Source organism: Oryzias latipes, chromosome 2 (assembly GCF_053564925.1).
Source record: "Oryzias latipes strain Hd-rR chromosome 2, Olatipes_Hd-rR_3.1".
NCBI lineage: Eukaryota > Metazoa > Chordata > Actinopteri > Beloniformes > Adrianichthyidae > Oryzias > Oryzias latipes.
In genome coordinates this window covers 20,051,882-20,074,235 of record NC_136238.1, presented here as the reverse complement: position 1 = coordinate 20,074,235, position 22,354 = coordinate 20,051,882, and the positions used below count along the sequence as shown (strand labels likewise).

Genomic DNA, 22,354 nt, shown 5'->3' with positions numbered 1-22,354 from the left:
AAGAAAACAGGCTGGGAAGTGTGAGGTGGATGCTAGCATAATAGTTTGGGTCATCAATGTAGAGTTTTATTAAGAAAGTGACTATTCGCAGATAATTTGTAAATACGAGAGGCCAGTGCTGAACCTAGGGATGGCTCGTTTGACACAACGCTTCGGCGCGCGGTTGACCTTCATGAAACAGAGTGTTTCGGCACAGTGTTTCGGGTCGTGTGTCAACTAGCGCAGATCACGTGGTGGATGAAGAATGACGCGCCAAATGATTCGTTTGGTCGAACCACGCTTCAGATGTCACTTGTGTTTTGAACAGTAGTAGCCCTATCTAGAAATGCGAAATGAATCCTGAACGTTTCCCGACCAGTTCCATTGTTTCCCCTGTATTGGAATCAGCGTCAGTTCACTGCACTATACCATGGCTCCTATTAAAAACGTTCTGTGGCTCAAGATCATTTCAACTCAGTTTTTCCTAATAAAACACTACATCATGAATGCTGTGTATCAAAAAAAAAAAAACACTGCGATGAATATATGATGGCACACCGTTTTCTTGTGGTTAGAGATAGCTTAGTGGAATAGTCAATGGCATACACTTCCAGAGACTCCAGGATTAAATCTGGCAATATCCATATTGTTTTTGCGTGTATTTTGTTCTTCATGTGACATGTATTTTGCTGTGTAAAACACTTCTCTTCTCATCACATGTACATTTTTCTTTTTTACGTTTTTTCATCATTATTTCCACATTGAAGTGTTACAAGGAGCTTTGTTGAAACATATTTCAATATACATCCAGTCCGCCACCAGATGCTGCTGTTCTGTGTGGTTTCGAAGCCCTGAATGGGTGGTTCATTTATCCGGCACAATAACATAAAACCCAATGAGGCTTCATGGGGCTTCTATTCCCATCCCTACCAGAACCTTTTTCTTTGCATCACGGACCTGGAAGAATGGTTAAGGTTAGATGTAAGTTTGCTGTGAGCCCTAACCCAACTGCTGTGATTGTGATGTGAAAATGTGTCTCTCCTATATGTGTGTATGAAGACAACAAACTTAGCATTTCTACTGTTCTTGAGGTCCAACTGTGTTCTGACAAAAAAGCCCTAGAGAGCAACAAAGACTAGAACTGTGACCACCATCACTTTTCAGCTGTGATCGTATAGTGGTTAGTACTCTGCGTTGTGGCCGCAGCAACCCCGGTTCGAATCCGGGTCACAGCAGGATGTTCAGAAAATCTGAATGATCCCGTTCTGTAAACTTACAAGATTTTATCATGAACTCCTTCAAAGCTGTAAAACTTTACTTCTTCTTGGAGCAAAAACACATCCAAGATGCCAGAACTTGGCTGTCTGGACTCCACATGCCCAACAGCTTCAGTCTGTTGGACAACACTTCCACAACTTCAAAATGCTTTGGAACTTCAATTAAACTGTCATTATTTTGGATTCCTTCATGTACACTAAACAACGAGAATTTCAATGTCTATTACGTCACGCCTGTCCAAGGGCGGAGTGAGTTATTACTTGTCCCTGACGGCCTACGCTGCTGCTGGAGCTGGAGGGAAAGGCCATTGTGAGCCCTAACCCAACTGAAAAAAAGATAGTCTTAAGAGTATTTGTTGTGAAAGATGTAGGTAAGTCATACAGATTTTCAATGGTTTTAATCCCTGCTATCCTGTTGACTGTTCAGGGGCTCTTCATGTGATCAGTGCATGTTCCTTGTGCTGTCCGTCCAGGGTTGCGTATTTTTTTTCCTGACAAGGCCTATGTAACTGAAGGTCTAAATTGTCCTATAATTAGAATATGGCTTAAGAGCTCCGTACAACAGCATCATCTGTACATCAACTTACAAGAGAATACTTCACAAAACACTTACCATACGCACAACAATCATAGCTTCTGCTTTCAACAAGCCTAAAGGGAACTCTCAAACACACCTGAACTCTCCTTATGAATGCAGCCACTCCTCTCTACGACCATCCATGGGCATGGATAACCCAAAAAGCCACAGTAACCGTACAGACCATCCATGGGCATGGATAACCCAAAAAGCCACAGCAACCGTACAGGTGCACATGGCTTTAGCTTTAAACATCTATGGCCTTTAGCCACCAAGTTCCCATCCAAGTGTCACAGCAACACATAATTCTGTGCATTTGAATTAATCTCACGGTCAGATTCTTATACCGGTGAAAATCTGAATAAATAGTTAGCAGCATATGCTACTTATGCAGTGCTTTACTACCTTCCTAGGCTTGCTTTAAATTCACAGTCCCATTCCCCAATAGACACACACATTCACACATTGCTAAATATCGGCGCCAACCTTAAACGACCAGGACAAAAACTGGATTTAATGTCTTGCCCAAGGACCCTTGGACACATGGGAAGGCATGGAGGAAATGAGCCTGTTGTTTTTGTCTTCATTTTGGTGTCACTTTCAGACCCAGTAAAGACAGCGGCAATGATAGAGTCTTCTTCTTGAAGGTTGGTTTTCTTGTCTCACACCTTGGTGTACCAAGATCTCTATGGTGTTTTCTGTATGGTTATTAAAACCAGTTTCTACCCTTATGCCGCTGTTAGGCTGATACTAAGTAAAGAGAGAATGGAACAATGTTTTTGACTAAAAGGGGCAAAAGTATTGTGAATGAAAGACCAGAGTGGTCACCTGCTGTGATTGTGATGTGAAAATGTGTCTCTCCTATATGTGTGTATGAAGACAACAAACTTAGCATTTCTACTGTTCATGAGGTCCAACTGTGTTCTGACAAAAAAGCCCTGGAGAGCAACAAAGACTAGAACTATGACCACCATCCCTTCTCAGCTGTGATCGTATAGTGGTTAGTACTCTGCGTTGTGGCCGCAGCAACCCCGGTTCGAATCCGGGTCACAGCAAGATGTTCAGAAATTCTGAATAATCCATTTCTGTAAACTTACAAGATTTTATCATGAACTCCTTCAAAGCTGTAAAACTTTACATCTTCTTAGAGCAAAAACACATCCAAGATGCCAGAACTTGGCTGTCTGGACTCCACATGCCCAACAGCTTCAGTCTGTTGGACAACACTTCCGCAACTTCAAAATGCTTTGGAACTTCAATTAAACTGTGATTATTTGGGGTTCATTCATGTACACTAAACAATGAGAATTTCAATGTCTATTACGTCACGCCTGTCCAAGGGCGGAGTGAGTTATTACTTGTCCCTGACGGCCCACGATGCTGCTGGAGTTGGACGGAAAGGCCATTGTGAGCCCTAACCCAACTGAAAAAAAGATAGTCTTAAGAGTATTTGTTGTGAAAGATGTAGGTGAGTCATACAGATTTTCAATGATTTTAATCCCTGCTATCCTGTTGACTGTTCAGGGGGTCTTCATGTGATCAGTGCATGTTCCTTGTGCTGACCGTCCAGAGTTGCGTATTTTTTTTGCTGCAAAGGCCTATGTAACTGAAGGTCAAAATTGTCCTATAATTAGAATATGGCTTAGGAGCTCCGTACAACAGCATCATCTGTACATCAACTTACAAGAGAATACTTCACAAAACACTTACCATACGCACAACAATCATAGCTTCTGCTTTCAACAAGCCTAAAGGGAACTCTCAAACACACCTGAACTCTCCTTATGAATGCAGCCACTCCTCTCTACGACCATCCATGGGCATGGATAACCCAAAAAGCCACAGTAACCGTGCAGACCATCCAATCTAGCCACAGGGGTTGCAAGCCAGTTACTTCTGTGCCGGTCCCAAGCCCGGATAAATAGAGAGGGTTGCGCCAGGAAGGGCATCCGGCGTAAAAATTGCCAAAATAACCATGCGAATCATCCACAACACTTTAGACATACCGGATCGGTCGAGGCCCGGGTTAACAACGACCGCCACCGATGCTGTTAACCTACAGGGTGTCGGTGGAAATTTGACTACTGTTGGTCGAAGAAAGAGGGGAGGCAGAAGGGTCCGTGGCCAGAGAGAGAAGGGAAAAGGCAGGAACATAGGTTTGAGAATAGGGACTCTTAACGTTGGCACAATGACAGGGAAAGGCAGAGAGCTGGCAGACATGATGGAGAGAAGGAAGGTAGATGTACTGTGTGTGCAGGAGACAAGGTGGAAGGGCAGCAAGGCACGTAGTATTGGAGGAGGATACAAACTGTTCTATCATGGTGTTGATAGGAAGAGAAACGGGGTAGGAGTGATTCTGAAGGGGGAGTTTGTAAACAGTGTTCTAGAGGTGAAAAGAGTCTCAGACAGGATGATGAGCCTAAAGTTAGAAATTGAAGGGGTGATGGTGAATGTAGTCAGTGGGTATGCGCCACAGGTTGGCTGTGAGTTAGAAGTGAAGGAGAGATTCTGGAGTGAGTTGGATGAGGTCATAGAGAGTATCCCCAGAGGAGAGAGAGTTGTTATTGGAGCAGACTTTAATGGGCATGTTGGTGAGGGCAACAGAGGTGATGAGGAGGTGATGGGCAGGTTTGGTGTGAAGGAAAGGAATCTGGAGGGACAGATGGTGGTGGACTTTGCAAAGAGGATGGAAATGGCTGTAGTCAACACTTACTTCCAGAAGAGAGAGGAACATAGAGTGACATACAGAAGTGGAGGTAGGAGTACTCAGGTGGACTACATCCTATGTAGACGAGGTCATTTGAGAGAGGTCAATGACTGCAAAGTGGTGGTAGGAGAGAGTGTAGCCAGACAGCACCGCATGGTGGTGTGTAAGATGACTCTGGAGGTCAGGAAGAAGAAGAGAGGGAAAACAGAAAAGAAGACCAAGTGGTGGAAGCTACAGAATGAAGAAACTTGTGAGGAATTTAGGCAGAAGTTGAGACAGGTCCTGGGTGGTCAGGATGAGCTTCCAGAGGACTGGGAAACTACAGCAGAGATAATCAGGGAAACAGGTAGGAAGGTGCTAGGTGTGTCATCTGGAAAGAGGAAAGACGGTAAAGAGACTTGGTGGTGGAATGAGGAAGTACAGGAATGCGTCCAGAGGAAGAGGTTGGCTAAAAGGAAGTGGGATGTAGAAAGGACTGAGGAAGGTAGACAGGAGTACAAGGAAGCGCAGCGTAGAGTGAAGAGAGAGGTGGCAAAGGCCAAACAGAAGGCTTACGATGAGCTATATGACAGGTTAGACACAAAGGAAGGAGAGAAGGACTTGTACAGGCTAGCCAGACAGAGAGACAGAGATGGGAAGGACGTGCAACAGATAAGGGTGATTAAGGACAGAGATGGAAAGGTGCTAACAACCCAAGAGAGTGTACAGAAAAGATGGAAGGAGTATTTTGAGGAGCTGATGAACGAGGAAAATGACAGGGAAAGAAGGGAGGAAGATGTGGTTGTTGTGGAGCAGGAAGTAGCAGAGATTGGAAAGGATGAGGTTAGGAAGGCTCTGAAAAGGATGAAGAGCGGAAAGGCCGTTGGTCCTGATGACGTACCTGTGGAGGTATGGAAGTGCTTAGGAGAGACAGCAGTGGAATTTCTAACAAGGTTGTTCAATAGGATTTTAGAGAGTGAGAAGATGCCTGAGGAATGGAGGAGAAGCGTTCTGGTTCCGATCTTTAAGAACAAGGGTGACACGCAGAACTGCAGCAACTATAGAGGAATAAAGTTGATGAGCCACACAATGAAGCTGTGGGAAAGAGTAGTGGAAGCCAGGCTTAGGAGGAAGGTGGAGATCTGTGAGCAGCAGTATGGTTTCATGCCCCGTAGGAGCACCACTGATGCCATTTTTGCTTTGAGAATGTTGATGGAAAAGTACAGAGAAGGTCGGAAGGAGCTGCATTGTGTGTTCGTAGATTTAGAGAAGGCGTATGACAGGGTGCCGAGGGAGGAGCTGTGGTACTGTATGAGGTCGTCTGGAGTGGCAGAGAAGTATGTCAGAGTAGTTCAGGACATGTATGAGAGAAGTATGACGGTGGTGAGATGTGCTGTAGGTCAGACAGAGGAGTTCAAGGTGGAGGTGGGACTACACCAAGGATCAGCTTTGAGTCCTTTTTTGTTTGCTATGCTGATGGACAGGCTGACAGACGAGGTAAGACAGGAATCTCCCTGGACAATGATGTTTGCGGATGACATTGTAATTTGCAGTGAGAGTAGAGAGCAGGTGGAGGAACAGCTAGAGAGGTGGAGGTTTGCTCTGGAAAGAAGAGGCATGAAGGTCAGTCGTAGTAAGACAGAATACATGTGTCTGAACGAGAGGGATCAAGGTAGAAGCGTTAGGTTACAGGGGGCTGAGGTGAAGAAGGTGCAGGAGTTTAAGTACTTGGGGTCAACAGTTCAGTGTGATGGGGAGTGTGGAAAAGAGGTGAAGAGGCGAGTGCAGGCAGGTTGGAGCGGGTGGAGGAAAGTGTCAGGAGTGTTGTGTGACAGAAGAGTGTCAGCAAGACTCAAAGGAAAGGTGTACAAGACTGTGGTGAGACCAGCTCTGCTCTATGGGTTAGAGACGGTAGCAGTGAGACAGAGACAAGAGGCTGAGATGGAGGTAGCGGAGATGAAGATGTTGAGGTTCTCCTTAGGAGTGACCAGGTTAGACAGGATAAGGAACGAGTACATCAGAGGGACGTCTCATGTTGCCTGTGTTAGCGACAAAGTCAGAGAAGCCAGACTGAGATGGTTTGGACATGTTCAGAGGAGGGATAGTGGATATATTGGTAGAAGGATGTTGGAGATGGAGCTGCCTGGCCGGAGGGCAAGAGGACGGCCAAAGAGGAGATATATGGATGTCTTAACAGAGGACATGAAGTTGGCTAATGTTAGGGTAGAAGATGTCCATGATAGAATGAGGTGGAAAAGGATGATTCGCTGTGGCGACCCCTGACGGGAAAAGCCGAAAGAGAAAGAAGAACCGTGCAGACCATCCATGGGCATGGATAACCCAAAAAGCCACAGCAACCGTACAGGTGCACATGGCTTTAGCTTTAAACATCTATGGCCTTTAGCCACCAAGTTCCCATCCAAGTGTCACAGCAACACATAATTCTGTGCATTTGAATTGATCTCACTGTCTGATTCTTCTACCGGTGAAAATCTGAATAAATAGTTAGCAGCATATGCTACTTATGCAGTGCTTTACTACCTTCCTAGGCTTGCTTTAAATTCACAGTCCCATTCCCCAATAGACACACACATTCACACATTGCTAAATATTGGCGCCAACCTTAAACGACCAGGACAAAAACAGGATTTAATGTCTTGCCCAAGGACCCTTGGACACATGGGAAGGCATGGTGGAAATGAGCCTGTTGTTTTTGTCTTCATTTTGGTGTCACTTTCAGACCCAGTAAAGACAGCGGCAATGATAGAGTCTTCTTCTTGAAGGTTGGTTTTCTTGTCTCACACCTTGGTGTACCAAGATCTCTATGGTGTTTTCTGTATGGTGATTAAAGCCAGTTTCTACCCTTATGCCGCTGTTAGGCTAATACTAAGTAAAGAGAGAATGGAACAATGTTTTTGACTAAAAGGGGCAAAAGTATTGTGAATGAAAGACCAGAGTGGTCACCTGCTGTGATTGTGATGTGAAAATGTGTCTCTCCTACATGTGTGTACGAAGACAACAAACTTAGCATTTCTACTGTTCTTGAGGTCCAACTGTGTTCTGACAAAAAACACCTGGAGAGCAACAAAGACTAGAACTATGACCACTATCCCTTCTCAGCTGTGATCGTATAGTGGTTAGTACTCTGCGTTGTGGCCGCAGCAACCCCGGTTCAAATCCGGGTCACAGCAAGATTTTCAGAAATTCTGAATGATCCCTTTCTGTAAACTTACAAGATTTTATCATGAAATCCTTCAAAGCTGTAAAACTTTACATCTTCTTAGAGCAAAAACACATCCAAGATGCCAGAACTTGGCTGTCTGGACTCCACATGCCCAACAGCTTCAGTCTGTTGGACAACACTTCCGCAACTTCAAAATGCTTTGGAACTTCAATTAAACTGTGATTATTTGGGGTTCATTCATGTACACTAAACAACGAGAATTTCAATGTCTATTACGTCACGCCTGTCCAAGGGCGGAGTGAGTCATTACTTGTCTCTGATGGCCTACGCTGCTGCTGGAGTTGGACGGAAAGGCCATTGTGAGCCCTAACCCAACTGAAAAAAAGATAGTCTTAAGAGTATTTGTTTTGAAAGATGTAGGTAAATCATACAGATTTTCAATGGTTTTAATCCCTGCTATCCTGTTGACTGTTCAGGGGGTCTTCATGTGATCAGTGCATGTTCCTTGTGCTGACCGTCCAGGGTTGCGTATTTTTTTTGCTGCAAAGGCCTATGTAACTGAAGGTCAAAATTGTCCTATAATTAGAATATGGCTTAGGAGCTCCGTACAACAGCATCATCTGTACATCAACTTACAAGAGAATACTTCACAAAACACTTACCATACGCATAACAATCCTAGCTTCTGCTTTCAACAAGCCTAAAGGGAACTCTCAAACACACCTGTACTCTCCTTATGAATGCAGCCACTCCTCTCTATGACCATCCATGGGCATGGAAAACCCGAAAAGCCACAGCAACCGTACAGGTGCACATGGCTTTAGCTTTAAACATCTATGGCCTTTAGTCACCAAGTTCCCATCCAAGTGTCACAGCAACACACAATTCTGTGCATTTGAATTGATCTTACTGTCTGATTCTTCTACCGGTGAAAATCTGAATAAATAGTTAGCAGCATATGCTACTTATGCAGTGCTTTACTACCTTCCTAGAAGGCTTGCTTTAAATTCACAGTCCCATTCCCCAATAGACACACACATTCACACATTGCTAAATATCGGCGCCAACCTTAAACGACCAGGACAAAAACTGGATTTAATGTCTTGCCCAAGGACCCTTGGACACATGGGAAGGCATGGTGGAAATGAGCCCGTTGTTTTTGTCTTCATTTTGGTGTCACTTTCAGACCCAGTAAAGACAGCGGCAATGATAGAGTCTTCTTCTTGAAGGTTGGTTTTCTTGTCTCACACCTTGGTGTACCAAGATCTCTATGGTGTTTTCTGTATGGTGATTAAAGCCAGTTTCTACCCTTATGCCGCTGTTAGGCTAATACTAAGTAAAGAGAGAATGGAACAATGTTTTTGACTAAAAGGGGCAAAAGTATTGTGAATGAAAGACCAGAGTGGTCACCTGCTGTGATTGTGATGTGAAAATGTGTCTCTCCTACATGTGTGTACGAAGACAACAAACTTAGCATTTCTACTGTTCTTGAGGTCCAACTGTGTTCTGACAAAAAACACCTGGAGAGCAACAAAGACTAGAACTATGACCACTATCCCTTCTCAGCTGTGATCGTATAGTGGTTAGTACTCTGCGTTGTGGCCGCAGCAACCCCGGTTCGAATCCGGGTCACAGCAAGATGTTCAGAAAGTCTGAATAATCCATTTCTGTAAACTTACAAGATTTTATCATGAACTCCTTCAAAGCTGTAAAACTTTACATCTTCTTAGAGCAAAAACACATCCAAGATGCCAGAACTTGGCTGTCTGGACTCCACATGCCCAACAGCTTCAGTCTGTTGGACAACACTTCCGCAACTTCAAAATGCTTTGGAACTTCAATTAAACTGTGATTATTTGGGGTTCATTCATGTACACTAAACAACGAGAATTTCAATGTCTATTACGTCACGCCTGTCCAAGGGCGGAGTGAGTCATTACTTGTCTCTGATGGCCTACGCTGCTGCTGGAGTTGGACGGAAAGGCCATTGTGAGCCCTAACCCAACTGAAAAAAAGATAGTCTTAAGAGTATTTGTTTTGAAAGATGTAGGTAAATCATACAGATTTTCAATGGTTTTAATCCCTGCTATCCTGTTGACTGTTCAGGGGCTCTTCATGTGATCAGTGCATGTTCCTTGTGCTGACCGTCCAGGGTTGCGTATTTTTTTTGCTGCAAAGGCCTATGTAACTGAAGGTCAAAATTGTCCTATAATTAGAATATGGCTTAGGAGCTCCGTACAACAGCATCATCTGTACATCACTTACAAGAGCATACTTCACAAAACACTTACCATACGCACAACAATCATAGCTTCTGCTTTCAACAAGCCTAAAGGGAACTCTCAAACACACCTGAACTCTCCTTATGAATGCAGCCACTCCTCTCTACGACCATCCATGGGCATGGATAACCCAAAAAGCCACAGTAACCGTACAGACCATCCATGGGCATGGATAACCCAAAAAGCCACAGCAACCGTACAGGTGCACATGGCTTTAGCTTTAAACATCTATGGCCTTTAGTCACCAAGTTCCCATCCAAGTGTCACAGCAACACACAATTCTGTGCATTTGAATTGATCTCACTGTCTGATTCTTCTACCGGTGAAAATCAGAATAAATAGTTAGCAGCATATGCTACTTATGCAGTGCTTTACTACCTTCCTAGAAGGCTTGCTTTAAATTCACAGTCCCATTCCCCAATAGACACACACATTCACACATTGCTAAATATCGGCGCCAACCTTAAACGACCAGGACAAAAACTGGATTTAATGTCTTGCCCAAGGACCCTTGGACACATGAGAAGGCATGGTGGAAATGAGCCTGTTGTTTTTGTCTTCATTTTGGTGTCACTTTCAGACCCAGTAAAGACAGCGGCAATGATAGAGTTTTCTTCTTGAAGGTTGGTTTTCTTGTCTCACACCTTGGTGTACCAAGATCTCTATGGTGTTTTCTGTATGGTTATTAAAGCCAGTTTCTACCCTTATGCCGCTGTTAGCCTGATACTAAGTAAAGAGAGAATGGAACAATGTTTTTGACTAAAAGGGGCAAAAATATTGTGAATGAAAGACCAGAGTGGTCACCTGCTGTGATTGTGATGTGAAAATGTGTCTCTCCTACATGTGTGTACGAAGACAACAAACTTAGCATTTCTACTGTTCTTGAGGTCCAACTGTGTTCTGACAAAAAACACCTGGAGAGCAACAAAGACTAGAACTATGACCACTATCCCTTCTCAGCTGTGATCGTATAGTGGTTAGTACTCTGCGTTGTGGCCGCAGCAACCCCGGTTCGAATCCGGGTCACAGCAAGATGTTCAGAAATTCTGAATAATCCATTTCTGTAAACTTACAAGATTTTATCATGAACTCCTTCAAAGCTGTAAAACTTTACATCTTCTTAGAGCAAAAACACATCCAAGATGCCAGAACTTGGCTGTCTGGACTCCACATGCCCAACAGCTTCAGTCTGTTGGACAACACTTCCGCAACTTCAAAATGCTTTGGAACTTCAATTAAACTGTGATTATTTGGGGTTCATTCATGTACACTAAACAACGAGAATTTCAATGTCTATTACGTCACGCCTGTCCAAGGGCGGAGTGAGTCATTACTTGTCTCTGATGGCCTACGCTGCTGCTGGAGTTGGACGGAAAGGCCATTGTGAGCCCTAACCCAACTGAAAAAAAGATAGTCTTAAGAGTATTTGTTTTGAAAGATGTAGGTAAATCATACAGATTTTCAATGGTTTTAATCCCTGCTATCCTGTTGACTGTTCAGGGGCTCTTCATGTGATCAGTGCATGTTCCTTGTGCTGACCGTCCAGGGTTGCGTATTTTTTTTGCTGCAAAGGCCTATGTAACTGAAGGTCAAAATTGTCCTATAATTAGAATATGGCTTAGGAGCTCCGTACAACAGCATCATCTGTACATCACTTACAAGAGCATACTTCACAAAACACTTACCATACGCACAACAATCATAGCTTCTGCTTTCAACAAGCCTAAAGGGAACTCTCAAACACACCTGAACTCTCCTTATGAATGCAGCCACTCCTCTCTACGACCATCCATGGGCATGGATAACCCAAAAAGCCACAGTAACCGTACAGACCATCCATGGGCATGGATAACCCAAAAAGCCACAGCAACCGTACAGGTGCACATGGCTTTAGCTTTAAACATCTATGGCCTTTAGTCACCAAGTTCCCATCCAAGTGTCACAGCAACACACAATTCTGTGCATTTGAATTGATCTCACTGTCTGATTCTTCTACCGGTGAAAATCAGAATAAATAGTTAGCAGCATATGCTACTTATGCAGTGCTTTACTACCTTCCTAGAAGGCTTGCTTTAAATTCACAGTCCCATTCCCCAATAGACACACACATTCACACATTGCTAAATATCGGCGCCAACCTTAAACGACCAGGACAAAAACTGGATTTAATGTCTTGCCCAAGGACCCTTGGACACATGAGAAGGCATGGTGGAAATGAGCCTGTTGTTTTTGTCTTCATTTTGGTGTCACTTTCAGACCCAGTAAAGACAGCGGCAATGATAGAGTTTTCTTCTTGAAGGTTGGTTTTCTTGTCTCACACCTTGGTGTACCAAGATCTCTATGGTGTTTTCTGTATGGTTATTAAAGCCAGTTTCTACCCTTATGCCGCTGTTAGCCTGATACTAAGTAAAGAGAGAATGGAACAATGTTTTTGACTAAAAGGGGCAAAAGTATTGTGAATGAAAGACCAGAGTGGTCACCTGCTGTGATTGTGATGTGAAAATGTGTCTCTCCTATATGTGTGTATGAAGACAACAAACTTAGCATTTCTACTGTTCTTGAGGTCCAACTGTGTTCTGACAAAAAAGCCCTGGAGAGCAACAAAGACTAGAACTATGACCACCATCCCTTCTCAGCTGTGATCGTATAGTGGTTAGTACTCTGCGTTGTGGCCGCAGCAACCCCGGTTCAAATCCGGGTCACAGCAAGATGTTCAGAATTTCTGAATAATCCATTTCTGTAAACTTACAAGATTTTATCATGAACTCCTTCAAAGCTGTAAAACTTTACATCTTCTTAGAGCAAAAACACATCCAAGATGCCAGAACTTGGCTGTCTGGACTCCACATGCCCAACAGCTTCAGTCTGTTGGACAACACTTCCGCAACTTCAAAATGCTTTGGAACTTCAATTAAACTGTGATTATTTGGGGTTCATTCATGTACACTAAACAATGAGAATTTCAATGTCTATTACGTCACGCCTGTCCAAGGGCGGAGTGAGTCATTACTTGTCTCTGATGGCCTACGCTGCTGCTGGAGTTGGACGGAAAGGCCATTGTGAGCCCTAACCCAACTGAAAAAAAGATAGTCTTAAGAGTATTTGTTTTGAAAGATGTAGGTAAGTCATACAGATTTTCAATGGTTTTAATCCCTGCTATCCTGTTGACTGTTCAGGGGCTTTTCATGTGATCAGTGCATGTTCCTTGTGCTGACCGTCCAGGGTTGCGTATTTTTTTTGCTGCAAAGGCCTATGTAACTGAAGGTCAAAATTGTCCTATAATTAGAATATGGCTTAGGAGCTCCGTACAACAGCATCATCTGTACATCAACTTACAAGAGAATACTTCACAAAACACTTACCATACGCACAACAATCACAGCTTCTGCTTTCAACAAGCCTAAAGGGAACTCTCAAACACACCTGAACTCTCCTTATGAATGCAGCCACTCCTCTCTACGACCATCCATGGGCATGGATAACCCAAAAAGCCACAGTAACCGTACAGACCATCCATGGGCATGGATAACCCAAAAAGCCACAGCAACCGTACAGGTGCACATGGCTTTAGCTTTAAACATCTATGGCCTTTAGTCACCAAGTTCCCATCCAAGTGTCACAGCAACACACAATTCTGTGCATTTGAATTGATCTCACTGTCTGATTCTTCTACCGGTGAAAATCAGAATAAATAGTTAGCAGCATATGCTACTTATGCAGTGCTTTACTACCTTCCTAGAAGGCTTGCTTTAAATTCACAGTCCCATTCCCCAATAGACACACACATTCACACATTGCTAAATATCGGCGCCAACCTTAAACGACCAGGACAAAAACTGGATTTAATGTCTTGCCCAAGGACCCTTGGACACATGAGAAGGCATGGTGGAAATGAGCCTGTTGTTTTTGTCTTCATTTTGGTGTCACTTTCAGACCCAGTAAAGACAGCGGCAATGATAGAGTCTTCTTCTTGAAGGTTGGTTTTCTTGTCTCACACCTTGGTGTACCAAGATCTCTATGGTGTTTTCTGTATGGTTATTAAAACCAGCTTCTACCCACATGCCGCTGTTAGGCTGATACTAAGTAAAGAGAGAATGGAACAATGTTTTTGACTAAAAGGGGCAAAAGTATTGTGAATGAAAGACCAGAGTGGTCACCTGCTGTGATTGTGATGTGAAAATGTGTCTCTCCTATATGTGTGTATGAAGACAACAAACTTAGCATTTCTACTGTTCTTGAGGTCCAACTGTGTTCTGACAAAAAAGCCCTGGAGAGCAACAAAGACTAGAACTATGACCACCATCCCTTCTCAGCTGTGATCGTATAGTGGTTAGTACTCTGCGTTGTGGCCGCAGCAACCCCAGTTCGAATCCGGGTCACAGCAAGATGTTCAGAAATTCTGAATAATCCCTTTCTGTAAACTTACAAGATTTTATCATGAACTCCTTCAAAGCTGTAAAACTTTACATCTTCTTAGAGCAAAAACACATCCAAGATGCCAGAACTTGGCTGTCTGGACTCCACATGCCCAACAGCTTCAGTCTGTTGGACAACACTTCAAAATGCTTTGGAACTTCAATTAAACTGTGATTATTTGGGGTTCATTCATGTACACTAAACAACGAGAATTTCAATGTCTATTACGTCACGCCTGTCCAAGGGCGGAGTGAGTCATTACTTGTCTCTGATGGCCTACGCTGCTGCTGGAGTTGGACGGAAAGGCCATTGTGAGCCCTAACCCAACTGAAAAAAAGATAGTCTTAAGAGTATTTGTTTTGAAAGATGTAGGTAAGTCATACAGATTTTCAATGGTTTTAATCCCTGCTATCCTGTTGACTGTTCAGGGGCTCGTCATGTGATCAGTGCATGTTCCTTGTGCTGACCGTCCAGGGTTGCGTACTTTTTTTGCTGCAAAGGCCTATGTAACTGAAGGTCAAAATTGTCCTATAATTAGAATATGGCTTAGGAGCTCCGTACAACAGCATCATCTGTACATCAACTTACAAGAGAATACTTCACAAAACACTTACCATACGCATAACAATCATAGCTTCTGCTTTCAACAAGCCTAAAGGGAACTCTCAAACACACCTGTACTCTCCTTATGAATGCAGCCACTCCTCTCTATGACCATCCATGGGCATGGATAACCCAAAAAGCCACAGCAACCGTACAGGTGCACATGGCTTTAGCTTTAAACATCTATGGCCTTTAGTCACCAAGTTCCCATCCAAGTGTCACAGCAACACATAATTCTGTGCATTTGAATTGATCTCAATGTCAGATTCTTCTACCGGTGAAAATCTGAATAAATAGTTAGCAGCATATGCTACTTATGCAGTGCTTTACTACCTTCCTAGGCTTGCTTTAAATTCACAGTCCCATTCCCCAATAGACACACACATTCACACATTGCTAAATATTGGCGCCAACCTTAAACGACCAGGACAAAAACAGGATTTAATGTCTTGCCCAAAGACACATGGAAAGGCATGGTGGAAATGAGCCTGTTGTTTTTGTCTTCATTTTGGTGTCACTTTCAGACTCAGTAAAGACAGCTGTTGTGATAAAGTCTTCTTCTTGAAGGTTGGTTTTCTTGTCTCACACCTTGGTGTACCAAGATCTCTATGGTGTTTTCTGTGTGGTTATTAAAACCAGTTTTTACCCACATGCCGCTGTTAGGCTGATACTAAGTAAAGAGAGAATGGAACAATGTTTTTGACTAAAAGGGGCAAAAGTATTGTGAATGAAAGACCAGAGTGGTCACCTGCTGTGATTGTGATGTGAAAATGTGTCTCTCCTATATGTGTGTATGAAGACAACAAACTTAGCATTTCTACTGTTCTTGAGGTCCAACTGTGTTCTGACAAAAAAGCCCTGGAGAGCAACAAAGACTAGAACTATGACCACCATCCCTTCTCAGCTGTGATCGTATAGTGGTTAGTACTCTGCGTTGTGGCCGCAGCAACCCCGGTTCGAATCCGGGTCACAGCAAGATGTTCAGAAATTCTGAATAATCCCTTTCTGTAAACTTACAAGATTTTATCATGAACCCCTTCAAAGCTGTAAAACTTTACATCTTCTTGGAGCAAAAACACATCCAAGATGCTAGAACTTGGCTGTCTGGACTCCACATGCCCAACAGCTTCAGTCTGTTGGACAACACTTCCGCAACTTCAAAATGCTTTGGAACTTCAATTAAACTGTGATTATTTGGGGTTCATTCATGTACACTAAACAATGAGAATTTCAATGTCTATTACGTCACGCCTGTCCAAGGGCGGAGTGAGTTATTACTTGTCCCTGACGGCCCACGATGCTGCTGGAGTTGGACGGAAAGGCCATTGTGAGCCCTAACCCAACTGAAAAAAAGATAGTCTTAAGAGTATTTGTTTTGAAAGATGTAGGTAAGTCATACAGATTTTCAATGGTTTTAATCCCTGCTATCCTGTTGACTGTTCAGGGGCTCGTCATGTGATCAGTGCATGTTCCTTGTGCTGACCGTCCAGGGTTGCGTACTTTTTTTGCTGCAAAGGCCTATGTAACTGAAGGTCAAAATTGTGCTATAATTAGAATATGGCTTAGGAGCTCCGTACAACAGCATCATCTGTACATCAACTTACAAGAGAATACTTCACAAAACACTTACCATACGCATAACAATCATAGCTTCTGCTTTCAACAAGCCTAAAGGGAACTCTCAAACACACCTGTACTCTCCTTATGAATGCAGCCACTCCTCTCTATGACCATCCATGGGCATGGATAACCCAAAAAGCCACAGCAACCGTACAGGTGCACATGGCTTTAGCTTTAAACATCTATGGCCTTTAGTCACCAAGTTCCCATCCAAGTGTCACAGCAACACATAATTCTGTGCATTTGAATTGATCTCAATGTCAGATTCTTCTACCGGTGAAAATCTGAATAAATAGTTAGCAGCATATGCTACTTATGCAGTGCTTTACTACCTTCCTAGGCTTGCTTTAAATTCACAGTCCCATTCCCCAATAGACACACACATTCACACATTGCTAAATATTGGCGCCAACCTTAAACGACCAGGACAAAAACAGGATTTAATGTCTTGCCCAAAGACACATGGAAAGGCATGGTGGAAATGAGCCTGTTGTTTTTGTCTTCATTTTGGTGTCACTTTCAGACTCAGTAAAGACAGCTGTTGTGATAAAGTCTTCTTCTTGAAGGTTGGTTTTCTTGTCTCACACCTTGGTGTACCAAGATCTCTATGGTGTTTTCTGTGTGGTTATTAAAACCAGTTTTTACCCACATGCCGCTGTTAGGCTGATACTAAGTAAAGAGAGAATGGAACAATGTTTTTGACTAAAAGGGGCAAAAGTATTGTGAATGAAAGACCAGAGTGGTCACCTGCTGTGATTGTGATGTGAAAATGTGTCTCTCCTATATGTGTGTATGAAGACAACAAACTTAGCATTTCTACTGTTCTTGAGGTCCAACTGTGTTCTGACAAAAAAGCCCTGGAGAGCAACAAAGACTAGAACTATGACCACCATCCCTTCTCAGCTGTGATCGTATAGTGGTTAGTACTCTGCGTTGTGGCCGCAGCAACCCCGGTTCGAATCCGGGTCACAGCAAGATGTTCAGAAATTCTGAATAATCCCTTTCTGTAAACTTACAAGATTTTATCATGAACCCCTTCAAAGCTGTAAAACTTTACATCTTCTTGGAGCAAAAACACATCCAAGATGCTAGAACTTGGCTGTCTGGACTCCACATGCCCAACAGCTTCAGTCTGTTGGACAACACTTCCGCAACTTCAAAATGCTTTGGAACTTCAATTAAACTGTGATTATTTGGGGTTCATTCATGTACACTAAACAATGAGAATTTCAATGTCTATTACGTCACGCCTGTCCAAGGGCGGAGTGAGTTATTACTTGTCCCTGACGGCCCACGATGCTGCTGGAGTTGGACGGAAAGGCCATTGTGAGCCCTAACCCAACTGAAAAAAAGATAGTCTTAAGAGTATTTGTTGTGAAAGATGTAGGTGAGTCATACAGATTTTCAATGATTTTAATCCCTGCTATCCTGTTGACTGTTCAGGGGGTCTTCATGTGATCAGTGCATGTTCCTTGTGCTGACCGTCCAGGGTTGCGTATTTTTTTTGCTGCAAAGGCCTATGTAACTGAAGGTCAAAATTGTCCTATAATTAGAATATGGCTTAGGAGCTCCGTACAACAGCGTCATCTGTACATCAACTTACAAGAGAATACTTCACAAAACACTTACCATACGCACAACAATCATAGCTTCTGCTTTCAACAAGCCTAAAGGGAACTCTCAAACACACCTGTACTCTCCTTATGAATGCAGCCACTCCTCTCTATGACCATCCATGGGCATGGATAACCCAAAAAGCTACAGCAACCGTACAGGTGCACATGGCTTTAGCTTTAAACATCTATGGCCTTTAGTCACCAAGTTCCCATCCAAGTGTAGCAGCAACACATAATTCTGTGCATTTGAATTGATCTCACTGTCAGATTCTTCTACCGGTGAAAATCTGAATAAATAGTTAGCAGCATATGCTACTTATGCAGTGCTTTACTACCTTCCTACGAGGCTTGCTTTAAATTCACAGTCCCATTCCCCAATAGACACACACATTCACACATTGCTAAATATTGGCACCAACCTTAAACGACCAGGACAAAAACTGGATTTAATGTCTTGCCCAAGGACCCTTGGACACATGGGAAGGCATGGTGGAAATGAGCCTGTTATTTTTGTCTTCATTTTGGTGTCACTTTCAGACTCAGTAAAGAGTTGGTTTTCTTGTCTCACACCTTGGTGTACCAAGATCTCTATGGTGTTTTCTGTATGGTGATTAAAGCCAGTTTCTACCCTTATGCCGCTGTTAGGCTGATACTAAGTAAAGAGAGAATGGAACAATGTTTTTGACTAAAAGGGGCAAAAGTATTGTGAATGAAAGACCAGAGTGGTCACCTGCTGTGATTGTGATGTGAAAATGTGTCTCTCCTATATGTGTGTATGAAGACAACAAACTTAGCATTTCTACTGTTCTTGAGGTCCAACTGTGTTCTGACAAAAAAGCCCTGGAGAGCAACAAAGACTAGAACTATGACCACCATCCCTTCTCAGCTGTGATCGTATAGTGGTTAGTACTCTGCGTTGTGGCCGCAGCAACCCCGGTTCGAATCCGGGTCACAGCAAGATGTTCAGAAATTCTGAATAATCCCTTTCTGTAAACTTAAAAGATTTTATCATGAACCCCTTCAAAGCTGTAAAACTTTACATCTTCTTGGAGCAAAAACACATCCAAGATGCCAGAACTTGGCTGTCTGGACTCCACATGCCCAACAGCTTCAGTCTGTTGGACAACACTTCCGCAACTTCAAAATGCTTTGGAACTTCAATTAAACTGTGATTATTTGGGGTTCATTCATGTACACTAAACAATGAGAATTTCAATGTCTATTACGTCACGCCTGTCCAAGGGCGGAGTGAGTTATTACTTGTCCCTGACGGCCCACGATGCTGCTGGAGTTGGACGGACAGGCCATTGTGAGCCCTAACCCAACTGAAAAAAAGATAGTCTTAAGAGTATTTGTTGTGAAAGATGTAGGTGAGTCATACAGATTTTCAATGATTTTAATCCCTGCTATCCTGTTGACTGTTCAGGGGGTCTTCATGTGATCAGTGCATGTTCCTTGTGCTGACCGTCCAGGGTTGCGTATTTTTTTTGCTGCAAAGGCCTATGTAACTGAAGGTCAAAATTGTCCTATAATTAGAATATGGCTTAGGAGCTCCGTACAACAGCGTCATCTGTACATCAACTTACAAGAGAATACTTCACAAAACACTTACCATACGCACAACAATCATAGCTTCTGCTTTCAACAAGCCTAAAGGGAACTCTCAAACACACCTGAACTCTCCTTATGAATGCAGCCACTACTCTCTACGACCATCCATGGGCATGGATAACCCAAAAAGCCACAGTAACCGTACAGGTGCACATGACTTTAGCTTTAAACATATATGGCCTTTAGTCACCAAGTTCCCATCCAAGTGTCACAGCAACACACAATTCTGTGCATTTGAATTGATCTCACTGTCAGATTCTTCTACCGGTGAAAATCTGAATAAATAGTTAGCAGCAGATGCTACTTATGCAGTGCTTTACTACCTTCCTAGGAGGCTTGCTTTAAATTCCCAGTCCCATTCCCCAATAGACACACACATTCACACATTGCTAAATATTGGCGCCAACCTTAAACGACCAGGACAAAAACTGGATTTAATGTCTTGCCCAAGGACCCTTGGACACATGGGAAGGCATGGTGGAAATGAGCCTGTTGTTTTTGTCTTCATTTTGGTGTCACTTTCAGACTCAGTAAAGACAGCGGCAATGATAGAGTCTTCTTCTTGAAGGTTGGTTTTCTTGTCTCACACCTTGGTGTACCAAGATCTCTATGGTGTTTTCTGTATGGTTATTAAAACCAGTTTCTACCCTTATGCCGCTGTTAGGCTGATACTAAGTAAAGAGAGAATGGAACAATGTTTTTGACTAAAAGGGGCAAAAGTATTGTGAATGAAAGACCAGAGTGGTCACCTGCTGTGATTGTGATGTGAAAATGTGTCTCTCCTATATGTGTGTATGAAGACAACAAACTTAGCATTTCTACTGTTCTTGAGGTCCAACTGTGTTCTGACAAAAAAGCCCTGGAGAGCAACAAAGACTAGAACTATGACCACCATCCCTTCTCAGCTGTGATCGTATAGTGGTTAGTACTCTGCGTTGTGGCCGCAGCAACCCCGGTTCGAATCCGGGTCACAGCAAGATGTTCAGAAATTCTGAATAATCCCTTTCTGTAAACTTACAAGATTTTATCATGAACCCCTTCAAAGCTGTAAAACTTTACATCTTCTTGGAGCAAAAACACATCCAAGATGCTAGAACTTGGCTGTCTGGACTCCACATGCCCAACAGCTTCAGTCTGTTGGACAACACTTCCACAACTTCAAAATGCTTTGGAACTTCAATTAAACTGTGATTATTTGGGGTTCATTCATGTACACTAAACAACGAGAATTTCAACGTCTATTACGTCACGCCTGTCCAAGGGCGGAGTGAGTCATTACTTGTCTCTGATGGCCTACGCTGCTGCTGGAGTTGGACGGAAAGGCCATTGTGAGCCCTAACCCAACTGAAAAAAAGATAGTCTGAAGAGTATTTGTTTTGAAAGATGTAGGTAAGTCATACAGATTTTCAATGGTTTTAATCCCTGCTATCCTGTTGACTGTTCAGGGGCTGTTCATGTGATCAGTGCATGTTCCTTGTGCTGACCGTCCAGGGTTGCGTATTTTTTTTGCTGCAAAGGCCTATGTAACTGAAGGTCAAAATTGTCCTATAATTAGAATATGGCTTAGGAGCTCCGTACAACAGCGTCATCTGTACATCAACTTACAAGAGAATACTTCACAAAACACTTACCATACGCACAACAATCATAGCTTCTGCTTTCAACAAGCCTAAAGGGAACTCTCAAACACACCTGTACTCTCCTTATGAATGCAGCCACTCCTCTCTATGACCATCCATGGGCATGGATAACCCAAAAAGCTACAGCAACCGTACAGGTGCACATGGCTTTAGCTTTAAACATCTATGGCCTTTAGTCACCAAGTTCCCATCCAAGTGTAGCAGCAACACATAATTCTGTGCATTTGAATTGATCTCACTGTCAGATTCTTCTACCGGTGAAAATCTGAATAAATAGTTAGCAGCATATGCTACTTATGCAGTGCTTTACTACCTTCCTACGAGGCTTGCTTTAAATTCACAGTCCCATTCCCCAATAGACACACACATTCACACATTGCTAAATATTGGCACCAACCTTAAACGACCAGGACAAAAACTGGATTTAATGTCTTGCCCAAGGACCCTTGGACACATGGGAAGGCATGGTGGAAATGAGCCTGTTATTTTTGTCTTCATTTTGGTGTCACTTTCAGACTCAGTAAAGAGTTGGTTTTCTTGTCTCACACCTTGGTGTACCAAGATCTCTATGGTGTTTTCTGTATGGTGATTAAAGCCAGTTTCTACCCTTATGCCGCTGTTAGGCTGATACTAAGTAAAGAGAGAATGGAACAATGTTTTTGACTAAAAGGGGCAAAAGTATTGTGAATGAAAGACCAGAGTGGTCACCTGCTGTGATTGTGATGTGAAAATGTGTCTCTCCTATATGTGTGTATGAAGACAACAAACTTAGCATTTCTACTGTTCTTGAGGTCCAACTGTGTTCTGACAAAAAAGCCCTGGAGAGCAACAAAGACTAGAACTATGACCACCATCCCTTCTCA

At 43.1% G+C, this 22,354-nt stretch overlaps 10 non-coding genes across 10 annotated transcripts; all 10 read left to right on the top strand.

Moving 5' to 3' along the window:
- Positions 1–1,142: 1,142 nt before the first annotated feature.
- On the top strand, positions 1,143–1,214 carry trnah-gug (transfer RNA histidin (anticodon GUG)). The gene has a single exon. It is a non-coding gene; the product is annotated as a tRNA-His (tRNA).
- A 1,602-nt stretch (positions 1,215–2,816) lies between these two features.
- On the top strand, positions 2,817–2,888 carry trnah-gug (transfer RNA histidin (anticodon GUG)). Its single transcript has one exon. It is a non-coding gene; the product is annotated as a tRNA-His (tRNA).
- A 4,750-nt stretch (positions 2,889–7,638) lies between these two features.
- Positions 7,639–7,710, top strand: trnah-gug (transfer RNA histidin (anticodon GUG)). The gene has a single exon. It is a non-coding gene; the product is annotated as a tRNA-His (tRNA).
- Positions 7,711–9,268: 1,558 nt separating this feature from the next.
- trnah-gug (transfer RNA histidin (anticodon GUG)) lies at positions 9,269–9,340 on the top strand. Its single transcript has one exon. It is a non-coding gene; the product is annotated as a tRNA-His (tRNA).
- Positions 9,341–10,944: 1,604 nt separating this feature from the next.
- trnah-gug (transfer RNA histidin (anticodon GUG)) lies at positions 10,945–11,016 on the top strand. The gene has a single exon. It is a non-coding gene; the product is annotated as a tRNA-His (tRNA).
- Positions 11,017–12,620: 1,604 nt separating this feature from the next.
- trnah-gug (transfer RNA histidin (anticodon GUG)) lies at positions 12,621–12,692 on the top strand. Its single transcript has one exon. It is a non-coding gene; the product is annotated as a tRNA-His (tRNA).
- Positions 12,693–15,907: 3,215 nt separating this feature from the next.
- trnah-gug (transfer RNA histidin (anticodon GUG)) lies at positions 15,908–15,979 on the top strand. Its single transcript has one exon. It is a non-coding gene; the product is annotated as a tRNA-His (tRNA).
- A 1,547-nt stretch (positions 15,980–17,526) lies between these two features.
- On the top strand, positions 17,527–17,598 carry trnah-gug (transfer RNA histidin (anticodon GUG)). The gene has a single exon. It is a non-coding gene; the product is annotated as a tRNA-His (tRNA).
- Positions 17,599–19,125: 1,527 nt separating this feature from the next.
- trnah-gug (transfer RNA histidin (anticodon GUG)) lies at positions 19,126–19,197 on the top strand. The gene has a single exon. It is a non-coding gene; the product is annotated as a tRNA-His (tRNA).
- A 1,558-nt stretch (positions 19,198–20,755) lies between these two features.
- trnah-gug (transfer RNA histidin (anticodon GUG)) lies at positions 20,756–20,827 on the top strand. Its single transcript has one exon. It is a non-coding gene; the product is annotated as a tRNA-His (tRNA).
- Positions 20,828–22,354: the final 1,527 nt, after the last annotated feature.